Here is a 12,358-nt window from a genome sequence, read left to right on the forward strand (position 1 = left end):
TACCTCATATAAATGGAATCATACCATGTTTGTCCTTTAGTGTCTGGCTTATTTCACTTAGGCTAATGTTTTCAGGGATCATATATGTTATATCACGTATCAGAATTTCATTCCATTTTAAGGCTGAATAATATTCTGTTATATGTATATACCATATTTTGTTTATCCACTCATTTACTGATAGACATTTGGGTTGTTTCTACCTTTGGCTATTGTAGGATAATATTTTTACACTAGAGTAAAATGAGCTAAGTGAAAAACCTGAAAATAACTCTAAAAGGATTGTTAGGTTCAATGAATATAGGAATATAGAATATTTAAGTATATGGAGGAAAGTTAGCAATAGCCTAAAGTGAGGGAAATAAACTATGGTTATTTGAATTATAAATTTGTTTATACATTTTGGCTTTAAAAATAATTAAAGTAGGCCTTGCTAACTTAATATTTTATGAGTTAAAATCCAAGTATAATTGATGGTATTTCAATCCTGCTTAAAACAGTTCCATAATCTCTAAGAGCGTCTACCCACACTGGAACTCTGTGTGTAATTCTTTTGCGTTCATATAAGGCAGTGGTTCTCAACCTTGGCTGCACATTCGAATCACCTGGGAATCTTTTTAAAATCCTGATTTCTGGGCCTCATCCTCCGGAAATTCTGTTTCTTTGTTACTAATGCTGTGGCCCCACCCCATAACAAAGAAACAGAATTTCCGGAGGATGAGGCCCAGAAATCAGGATTTTAAAAAGATTCCCAGGTGATTCGAATGTGCAGCCAAGGTTGAGAACCACTGCCTTATATGAAGTAGGATCTCACATTCACCCTGCATATAAATATCCTTCTAATCTGAGGAAACAAGGAATTCTTTAAGAAAGGCCTTATTTTCTTTGTAATTTAATTTAGTGTGTGGAATAGTCCAAACACTTGGAAATAGTACAGTTGATGAATGCACAACTGTATATTTTCATATACAAATGGAAGTGAAAGGAAATGCATCATCCCTAATTATGAAGGCAGGCTAATTAAATTCCACTCAGAGGGCACGTGAGTAATAGTATTACCCACACTTGCAGCACCTAACCCAGAGCTCCACTAGAAAAACAGTGTTTGGAAAACTGAAGAGGTGAGCAGAAAGCTCTGTCACTTGACCTTGGCTCTCATTTGCAAAAAGGTAGTATTTCAAAATAGAAGATGGGGTTGGAAAAGTAAATACAGCTGTGTTTTCTCCACCCAGTGAGAATGAAGGGGCTACTCGGAATGCAGGAGGCTGAGTCCCTTGGTGCACACACAGAGCAGAGTCCTAGTATTTCATTTATGGCTAACTCAGAAAATTTGTTTTATTGTGGTAAAATATACACAACACAAAATATAGCAGCTTAATCATTTTTAGTGTATAATTCAGTGGCACTGAATACATGTACAGTGTTGTGTTAATTATCACCACTATCTATCTCTAGAACTTTTTCATCATCCCAAACAGAAACTCTGTACCATTTGAACAACTCACCATCTATCACACTATCTTTTTACCTCTGTTCATTACACTTTTTATCAATTTGCCTGTTTTAGGTACCTCATATAAATGGAATCATACCATGTTTGTCCTTTAGTGTCTGGCTTATTTCACTTAGGCTAATGTTTTCAGGGATCATATATGTTATATCACGTATCAGAATTTCATTCCATTTTAAGGCTGAATAATATTCTGTTATATGTATATACCATATTTTGTTTATCCACTCATTTACTGATAGACATTTGGGTTGTTTCTACCTTTGGCTATTGTAGGATAATATTTTTACACTAGAGTAAAATGAGCTAAGTGAAAAACCTGAAAATAACTCTAAAAGGATTGTTAGGTTCAATGAATATAGGAATATAGAATATTTAAGTATATGGAGGAAAGTTAGCAATAGCCTAAAGTGAGGGAAATAAACTATGGTTATTTGAATTATAAATTTGTTTATACATTTTGGCTTTAAAAATAATTAAAGTAGGCCTTGCTAACTTAATATTTTATGAGTTAAAATCCAAGTATAATTGATGGTATTTCAATCCTGCTTAAAACAGTTCCATAATCTCTAAGAGCGTCTACCCACACTGGAACTCTGTGTGTAATTCTTTTGCGTTCATATAAGGCAGTGGTTCTCAACCTTGGCTGCACATTCGAATCACCTGGGAATCTTTTTAAAATCCTGATTTCTGGGCCTCATCCTCCGGAAATTCTGTTTCTTTGTTACTAATGCTGTGGCCCCACCCCATAACAAAGAAACAGAATTTCCGGAGGATGAGGCCCAGAAATCAGGATTTTAAAAAGATTCCCAGGTGATTCGAATGTGCAGCCAAGGTTGAGAACCACTGCCTTATATGAACGCATACAATAAGAAAGGAAATGAAATGCTTTCTATTTTTAAAGCCGGTAAGAAAATATAAATATATTATACTCGTGTTTTTATATAATTTGATAAATAGATACCACTTTTATGATACTGAATGAACGGAAATAAATATCATAGGCTACTTGTAGGAAATACTAAAAGTAAATAAAAAATATTAAGTGATACCTACATGCTGTTTGTTTTTTGGGGGTTTTTTTGGTATGTGCTTTGATAAAATGAACATTTAACAAATTCATAACCTAAATATAACATATATATTTAATAACAAACATTTTGATATTACAAAAAACAAAAACAATTATTTCATGTTAAGGTTGTTGTTTTAAGACAGAAAGCTAATCTGTTTTGCTACTCTTAATTTATACTGAAGAGTTTATAATTTGTCAAAGCTTCCACCATTATTCAAAAAACATAAATATACAATTTTTAGTATGTACTTAGAATTGTCGTGTTCATAGCCAGAAATAAAAGACCATTATCAGTAGGATCTCACATTCACCCTGCATATAAATATCCTTCTAATCTGAGGAAACAAGGAATTCTTTAAGAAAGGCCTTACTTTCTTTGTAATTTAATTTAGTGTGTGGAATAGCCCAAACACTTGGAAATACTACAGTTGATGAATGCACAACTGTACATTTTCATATACAAATGGAAGTGAAAGGAAATGCATCATCCCTAATTATGAAGGCAGGCTAATTAAATTCCACTCAGAGGGCACGTGAGTAATAGTATTACCCACACTTGCAGCACCTAACCCAGAGCTCCACTAGAAAAACAGTGTTTGGAAAACTGAAGAGGTGAGCAGAAAGCTCTGTCACTTGACCTTGGCTCTCATTTGCAAAAAGGTAGTATTTCAAAATAGAAGATGGGGTTGGAAAAGTAAATACAGCTGTGTTTTCTCCACCCAGTGAGAATGAAGGGGCTACTCGGAATGCAGGAGGCTGAGTCCCTTGGTGCACACACAGAGCAGAGTCCTAGTATTTCATTTATGGCTAACTCAGAAAATTTGTTTTATTGTGGTAAAATATACACAACACAAAATATAGCAGCATAATCATTTTTAGTGTATAATTCAGTGGCACTGAATACATGTACAGTGTTGTGTTAATTATCACCACTATCTATCTCTAGAACTTTTTCATCATCCCAAACAGAAACTCTGTACCATTTGAACAACTCACCATCTATCACACTATCTTTTTACCTCTGTTCATTACACTTTTTATCAATTTGCCTGTTTTAGGTACCTCATATAAATGGAATCATACCATGTTTGTCCTTTAGTGTCTGGCTTATTTCACTTAGGCTAATGTTTTCAGGGATCATATATGTTATATCACGTATCAGAATTTCATTCCATTTTAAGGCTGAATAATATTCTGTTATATGTATATACCATATTTTGTTTATCCACTCATTTACTGATAGACATTTGGGTTGTTTCTACCTTTGGCTATTGTAGGATAATATTTTTACACTAGAGTAAAATGAGCTAAGTGAAAAACCTGAAAATAACTCTAAAAGGATTGTTAGGTTCAATGAATATAGGAATATAGAATATTTAAGTATATGGAGGAAAGTTAGCAATAGCCTAAAGTGAGGGAAATAAACTATGGTTATTTGAATTATAAATTTGTTTATACATTTTGGCTTTAAAAATAATTAAAGTAGGCCTTGCTAACTTAATATTTTATGAGTTAAAATCCAAGTATAATTGATGGTATTTCAATCCTGCTTAAAACAGTTCCATAATCTCTAAGAGCGTCTACCCACACTGGAACTCTGTGTGTAATTCTTTTGCGTTCATATAAGGCAGTGGTTCTCAACCTTGGCTGCACATTCGAATCACCTGGGAATCTTTTTAAAATCCTGATTTCTGGGCCTCATCCTCCGGAAATTCTGTTTCTTTGTTATGGGGTGGGGCCACAGCATTAGTAACAAAGAAACAGAATTTCCGGAGGATGAGGCCCAGAAATCAGGATTTTAAAAAGATTCCCAGGTGATTCTAATGTGCAGCCAAGGTTGAGAACCACTAATATAATGGTACAAGATGTCATTACCTGCTCTTGTGCAAAACCTACTCAACAAAATAGAGAGTGAATAATGCTAAGAAATGTTTAAAAATGAAAGGCCACAATCATGTCCAAAAAATCAGGAGGAACATTTAACTTAATAAATTTTAATTAAAAATTGAAATGCCGCAAGAGAGTGACAAACTTTATGTAAGGACTCTGAAATTTCTCAAAAATAAAAAAAGACAGTATGATTGAAAAAAATGCTCTTAGATCAACAATAGAAAAGTTGACTAATGTATAATCAATTTTTAAGTCATCCTTTTTTAGGAGAAAGGTAATAATCAGAATATATACTATAGCATGTCAATTGAAAATTAATCTGTAAGGCTTGCTAGAAAGAGCACCAGATCCAAATCCTAATGTCTCCTGCCTCTATCTCAGCCTTGTGGCCTTAAGTAGTCATTTAACCTTCTGTGTTTCATTATCTCCTCTGAAATATTAGATCACTGGGCCAGATGATTCAGCTCTGAAGTGCCATGATTCCAAGTAGACTGAGACGCTCAAATCGCCTGCACTAGTAAACATTCTTATGGAAATAGCACCGAAATCAATATAAATGATAACTCTAAAAGAATGTATCAACTGATGGGTATACATCTTGAGAAGAAACTCTGAAGGATAGTCCCGAGGTTATGAAAAGGATTGCGACCATTGAGGAATACCTAACTTCACACTGCTCTTGATTATGATAAGAAACATGCAGGCAGGTGCCAATTTTCTAACAAGTTATGGCCTAAAAATCACCGTTATAATTAAGATCCCAGAATGTATTTTCTCAGGCCAAAGAGTCCACAATAGAGATGAAGTCCTATATATCTGCATATATAGTTGCAGGAAAATTATTTTAATTAGTGTTATAATCAAAATAATAATAAATTAAACAATAAAAATTATCTGGAATGTCAGTACTTGAAAAAGCAAATTTAGTTGTAAGAGCTGAACTTGGGTAGAGAATACCAAAGGTCCTGCATACTTTGAAGATTGCTGGCCGAGGTCTGTAGTGGCTCACTATTATTTTCATTAGAAATCTCTAGGAAATTGGGAGAGTTGTGTTCTTCAAGATTTTTTGCTTAGTATCACAAACAGTAAGGTGGCAAAGTGGAATTTTCCTGAAGTGTTTATGTGTATGAAAGATATACTGGAGGTGGGCATGACTGGCTATCAGAGAAAGTGTGAGCATAACCCATCTCCTAACTGACAGGGTAGGGATGTGCCAGGAAAGAGCCCCAGGTAGTTCCTTTTTTGGCCCCCAGGCAACTTCGCCATGAGTCACCTGTGTTTTCATGATGGCCATACCAGGGAACAGAGAGGCTCACAAAAGGTGGGAGGAAAAGTAGCCTCGTGAGAGTCTGTAGGACCCAGCCATCTATCTGCATGGTGGTTCTTGGTAACCTGAATGCTAGTTTTCAAAGGTCTGGTATTTCAACACAGTTTCTAGGTAGTGGATTTTCAGAACCTAATCCAGTACAGATTTTCCTTTAGTCTTCTGGAAATAACTGCTATGGCTTCCACTGCCAAAGTGACCTCAAAATGAGCACCTGTAATTTCTAAAAGTATTCTTAATGTGTAGAATCCACACTCAGAGTTCTACAGAGCTTGTTTTCCCTTGCATGCCTTTTTTGCAGGTGAGCTGATATGAGAAATTCTCTGAAGAAACGAAATCATTTATAGGCCACTCATGAGGGTGGAGATAAGGGTTTAGATTGTGAGCCCTGCTATACACTAAGTAAATTGTATGAGTTATTACTGATTCTAATTTCATGAACTTCATTTTGCATCAGTCTTACAGCTGTAATAGTGCACCTATTTCTACTACCACACCTGCAGTTCACACTTAATGATCACTTACTTGCCAGCCACTGTTCTAAGCTCTTTACCTACCTATGTTATCTCATTTAAGTTTTCCTTTCTGATGTAGGCACTATTTTCCTCCCCATTTAACAGATGGGAAATACTGAAACACAGAGAGCTGCATCTAACTCTGGAACTGGACTCCTAGTCACTATTCTGTGCTGCCTCCCAAATCCAGCACAGGCTAAGGAACTTCCCTTCATGCCTTTTAAATGCAATGCAGTTGTTTCCAAAGACCAAAATGTATCTTCTCCTTCAGAAAAGGTTGTAGAATACTTTCCTAACGATCATGCTTTCTCTCTCAAAACAAAACACATAAAAACACATAGAATGTGGAAAATACCAATTTGGGGGGTGGGGAGAGTAGAAATAACATTGAGTGTTGTATTGCCATTTTTATATTCAGCTGGCTATGCTAATTCTACGTGGATCTCAGAAACCCCGAAATTACAGTCTGTTCAGACTATTTTAATCCCTAACAGCACCGCCGTGATCCTGAATATTTTTAAAATAACCTTTTTTACCTTAACCAAATATATTTTAGTTAAGTTTTAGAACTTAAAGTAAGCACATACTGTCCTTTGTTCAATGAAGGCGACTGTTTGAGACAAGCCCTCTGTGGCCAATTGTCCAGGGACAGGGCCCGACTGCATGAAACTGTCCACATCCTCTAGTCCACGGCACTTGGTAAGCAATGGCGAGAAAGTGCCATTTGGCTGGGACCTGGTCTGCAGTCTGTTCTCAGGAAACAGAAAAGGTAGCTTTAACAGGCTCAAACACATGATCTGGGCCCATTTAACATGATTATTTTTGAACCAACTATGCTAAGAGATTATATCACAGGCAAGAAAAATGAATGAGAACATTTCCGGGACTCAATATAGTTGCAAACTTCTGGGTGGACCCTTAAATATGAAAAAAAAGGGAAGTACATCATCACTATTTATACCCAAAGTAGCACAAATCAAAGTTCTACTTTCATGCTCAAAGTGCACAGTTGTTTGAAAAAGGCCCAGGACTGTATTTTACTTCCTATTTATTTAATTGCTTTGAACTAATAACTAAACAAAAATTGATTAAAGTGATGTAGTTAAAAATAGAATTTTCATAAATGCTTGAAAAGATAAAAATATCAGGATCATCAACTAGAAAAAGTAAAGAAAATTACAAGTTTAAAAACAACTTTAAAATTCTGAGTACATAACCACTGAGGGGAAAACACAAAAATATTTTCACTTGCGCAAAATTTTACCCAATTGATGCTATTCCTTCACTTTTGTTTTTTAAAACCCAAAAAGTTAATTTGTTTTTGAAAAGACAATCTATGTAAAGTATATGCTTTTTCATAGCATGAGGTTTGTATTGTTCCTTAGTATGGTTTCCATCAGTTTAGAAAAAAAATCAATTTTTGTAAGCACATAAAACTAAAAACTATCACATCAATAAAATAAAAAATGAACCACATGATCATTTCAATAAGCTCTGGGAAAAAAATCCAATACCCTTTCATGATAAAAAAAAATACTCAACAAATTAGGAATTGAAGTGAACTTCCTCGGCCTGATAAAGGACATCTACAGAAAACCCAACCTAACATCATGCTTAATAGTGGAAGACGAGATGCCTTCCATCTAAAATTAGGAACAAGATAAGGGTGCCCACTCTGGCCACTTCTATTCAGGCTCTAGCCAGAGCAATTAGGCAATCAGTCTATCAATATAAATAAAAAGATAAACAGATAAATAGATAGCATCTAGATTGGAAAGAAAGAAGTGAAACTATCTCTATGCACAGATGACATGATTTTGTATACAGAAAATTCTAAGAAATCCACTAAAGTACTATTAGAACTAATAAGTTCAGCAAGGTTGCAGGATACAAGATCAATATACAAAAGCCACTTGTATTTCTATACACTTGCAATAAACAATCCAAAAATTAAAGAAAAAACAATTCCATTTATAATAGCATCAAAAATAAAATCTTTAGGAATAAATTTAACACAAAAAGTATAAAACTTATGCTTTGAAAACTACAAAGCATTATTGAAAATAAAGAAAATCTAAGTAAATGGAAAAAACTCCCATGTTCACATATCAGAAGACAACAGTATTAAGATGGCAGTACTGTTATCTATTAAATCAATGCCATACATATCAGGACCCCCAACTATGTGATCTTGGAAAAGTTACCTTATGTTTCTACACCTAGGTTACTTAATCCTCATATGCTCCGTTTCCTCATCTGTAATATGGGAATAAGTGGACCTACTTAGTAAGATGCTGTGATAAATGGATGAGAACACTGGTCAAGCTCCTTACTGCAGTTTCCGGAACGCAGTGAGTACTCAGTAAATGTTAGCCATTGTTTCCTTGCTGACTACAATGGAATTTGAAAATGTCAATTAAGTCTACCACGTTCAGTATTATCCTAACTTTCTGCATGAGGAACATACTTTATTCTAAGAAATCCAAGTAATATAAAATCTAATCATAACTCAAATAACAGGCAGACTAATATCATTGTAAGAATTCAGCATACAGAGTTTTTCAAAGAACAAGAGAAGTTATTTTATTTCCTTAAAAATGGAAAAAGTAGTTTAAATAAAGCTGGCAGTAAAATATGGCAGAATTGCCAGAGTCTACTAGTATATAGCTTTTTAAAAAACCTTTCCTCCCAGAAATACTGATAATTGACCTAATAATCCTAAAAGTAGACTTGACTCTCTAGTTGTCTTTTCCATTAAGTTGGATGAGTAAATAATAAAAGAGCCAATTACAATTTTTATAATGATTTCCTGGTTCCAAACCCAAGTGGTATGGATAAAGGCAGCATTCCAGTCAGGATTCCACACATTTCTCCCTCTCCCTTCAGCAATGCTCAAAGAAATAACTTCTTTCGATCAGCACTTCAGTAACAGTGAGCTTTAGTCAACATATTTTGAGACCACCAGAAGTGTCATTTGATTCTATGTTCCTTGGTGGAAGTACTACATTTGTTACTGAGCATAATTTTAACCAAACTGTGAACATTTTAGACACCAAACCAACTGTTGATGTAGGAATAGGAAACTTCCTGCAGTGAAACCACGCATATGTGTAAGTTCAGCTCAATTACCTAATTCACTGGAATGCATTGAAAATGACTAAACTGCGATCTCCTTTTGAGAACATTAATTGTATATAATTTTATTTTGAGATGGCAAACTGAAACAAACATTGACCCTGAGGTGTATTTTGATACATCTAGTAACATAACAGATTCTGTTAAATTCACTTAAAGTTTCGGTGGGAAAATAAATGGCTCAGAGACTAGTCAAGTTGAAAGAGGCTTTAAATATTTAGTCAATGATATTAATAAATGTTGAAAATTATCATTTAAAGAGTGATTTTCCAGATACTATACCATTGGCTCAAAAAAGTTTCCATTGCTATCTGAAACTTTCTTCATTTCATAACTAGTTTAAAAATTCCTCATTGGCTTGATTCATATTGGCTCAAATAAATAAAAAGATGATTCTCAATTGAAAACATTTAAAGAATTTTGTAACTACATGTACAGAAACCAAGTGGCTTTAAGACATTTGGCCAAATGAGTATAAGTAATGACCTTCATTTCTGCATTCTAATTATAAAACTGGCTAAGGGAGTGTAATACAGAGGGGAAAAAAATGAATGAAGAATCACAAGGTCAACTACATTCATCTATTCAAAAGTCTTTGCCTAGAGTGTGTCTGGTATGGTGGGGAATAACCAATCATTGTGCTGCTTTGGTGAGGATTATGGTACAGAGCAGAGATTGTTCAAAACACAATCTCCTGTGGGAAATGTTACAAGGAAGGAACAGCAGGCAATGAGGGGAAAAAATAGGATAGGTGGTGAGCATGAAGGGGGAAAAGATAAAGAATTTTGACTGCACATATAATCAAGTATATTTTTAAGTGAAAAACCTTTAAAGTAAATGTATATGACAATTATAATATTTAAATGTTAAAATATTTGAAATCTGGGAATAATTATTGAAAATTGTTTCAATAATCTAACACTGAAAACACACCAAGTTTTCACAGTTATAACAGTATCTGGTATAGTTACCAAAGCATAACCAAAGATTAATTATCAAAATTTCACCATGATTTTGAAAAGCCAATTAAAAAAGAAAACTACTCTTTGGGTGAGTTTTTTTTCTTTCTTTCTTTTTTTTTTTTTTAGACAAATAATAGTGACCAGAGAGACAGGAGGGAAATTGGCATGTTTAGTGTCTTTTTTTTTTCTGGCCAGGCACCCATTCTGAACACTTTATTTTTTTTTAATTGAATTGAATTTATTGGGGTGACATTGGTTTGCAAACCATACAGGTTTCAAGTGTACAACTCAATAAAACATCCTCTGCTTACTGCATCATATGCCCATCACCCAAAGCAAAGTCTTTTTCCATTCAGATTTCCCCTTTGCCCACCTCCACCTAACCCCACCTCCCTTTCCCTCTGGTTATCACCATATTGTCTGTGTCTATGCGTTATGCATATGTGTGGGTTAGGTTTTGGAGGGGGGGGGGGTTTGCTAATCCCTTCACCTTCGTTCATCCAGTCCCCCCAACCCTTTTCCCTCTGACAGCTGTCAGTCTGGCCCATGTGTCCATGTCTCTGTTTCTATTTTATTCCTCAGTTTATTTTGCTCAGTAGACTCCACATATAAGTGAAATCATATGGTATTTGTCTTTCTCTGACTGGCTTATTTCACTTACCATAATAATCTCCAGGTCCATCCATGCTGTGGCAAAGGTTAAGATTTCCTTCTTTTGTATGGTCATGTGTAAATGTATCCCAGCTTTTTTATCCACTTATCTACTGATGAAGCACTTGAGCTATTGTAAATAGCACTGCTGTGAACATGGGAATGCATATATTCTTTTGAATTAGGGTTTCTGGATTCTTAGGATATATTCCCAGAGATGGGATTGCTGGGTCTAAAGGGGGGTGGGGGGGAAGATGTCCTAACAACCAGCTTTGACCACGAACTCTTACTTCAATGATGGAAGATTTCTGGGACAGAAAAGAGGCTAAAAATATTTTTCTTTCTTTTGCCAAGATAAAATTGATACTATGAGACATTATGGAATATTATGCCATACATATATGCCTAACATATGTCATTCAAATCTGCACACCCACCGTACAGATAAGTAGCAGTATTATCCCTAATTTACAGACAAGGAAAGTGAGACACGGAGGCATCAAGTAACTGGTCACATCTAGTACACCAGAGACTAGCATCACTCAAGTCTTACTACTAAGATGCTATGGGACTTAAAGCAAGTCACTTAATATCTCTGATTTCTATTTGATTTTCTTATCTCTAAAATGAAGGGATCGGATTAGAGGATCAGTCCTGTTAAATAGAAATAAAAGAGCTACAAATGTAATTAAAATTTTTTCACTAGCCCCAGTAGAAATGAAAAGAAAACAGCTGGAATTAATTTTAACAATATATTTGAAATGTGATTTTAACAAATAATATAAATATTAATGAAATATTTAGGTCCCTATTGCATATTTTACACTTATTGCTCATTTTAATTCAGGCTACCCATATTTTAAGTGCTCAATAGCCTGTCTACCATGTTGGACATTGAACCTTTAGAAGTCTATCTCCAATAATTATGTAAACTGTTTCAGTAATATTCGTTATTAAAGGTAAGGCACACCAGCAGAGACTAGACATAATGAAAGGCGCTGTCCACACAGTGTGGTTTGAGTGTAGCACCGTGAAGGTCCCCAGCTACAGAAGCCTGAAAATCCATCTTTGATGGCATTCCTTTGTAGAAAGCAGAAATCAACTATGTTTTTCAATAATTGAAAATATAAATCACCCTGGCTGGGCAGCTCAGTTGGTTAGAGTGTAGTCCCAATATGCCAAAGTTGCGGGTTTGATTCCCAGTCAGGGCACATGCAAGCAGCAATCAATGAATGCATAAATAAGTGGAACAACAAAAATCAATGTCTCTCTCTCTCCCTCCATCCCTTCAAAACA

At 34.9% G+C, this 12,358-nt stretch overlaps 1 protein-coding gene and 1 long non-coding RNA gene across 13 annotated transcripts in view; one reads left to right on the top strand and one right to left on the bottom strand.

Annotated features, from left to right (window-relative positions):
* The window catches only part of UMAD1 (UBAP1-MVB12-associated (UMA) domain containing 1), a 187,547-nt gene that overhangs the window by 14,055 nt on the left and 161,134 nt on the right, over window positions 1-12,358 (bottom strand). The gene's annotated exons all lie outside the window — the stretch shown is intronic.
* The window catches only part of LOC106727775, a 33,959-nt gene that overhangs the window by 6,070 nt on the left and 15,531 nt on the right, over window positions 1-12,358 (top strand). Inside the window, exon 3 of the long non-coding RNA XR_001364024.1 lies at window positions 8,538-8,665. This is a non-coding gene — a long non-coding RNA (uncharacterized LOC106727775). The remainder of the gene's footprint in view (window positions 1-8,537; window positions 8,666-12,358) is intronic.

The sequence above is a fragment of the Myotis brandtii genome, unplaced genomic scaffold (genome assembly GCF_000412655.1).
Source record: "Myotis brandtii unplaced genomic scaffold, ASM41265v1 scaffold48, whole genome shotgun sequence".
NCBI classification, from domain to species: Eukaryota; Metazoa; Chordata; class Mammalia; order Chiroptera; family Vespertilionidae; genus Myotis; species Myotis brandtii.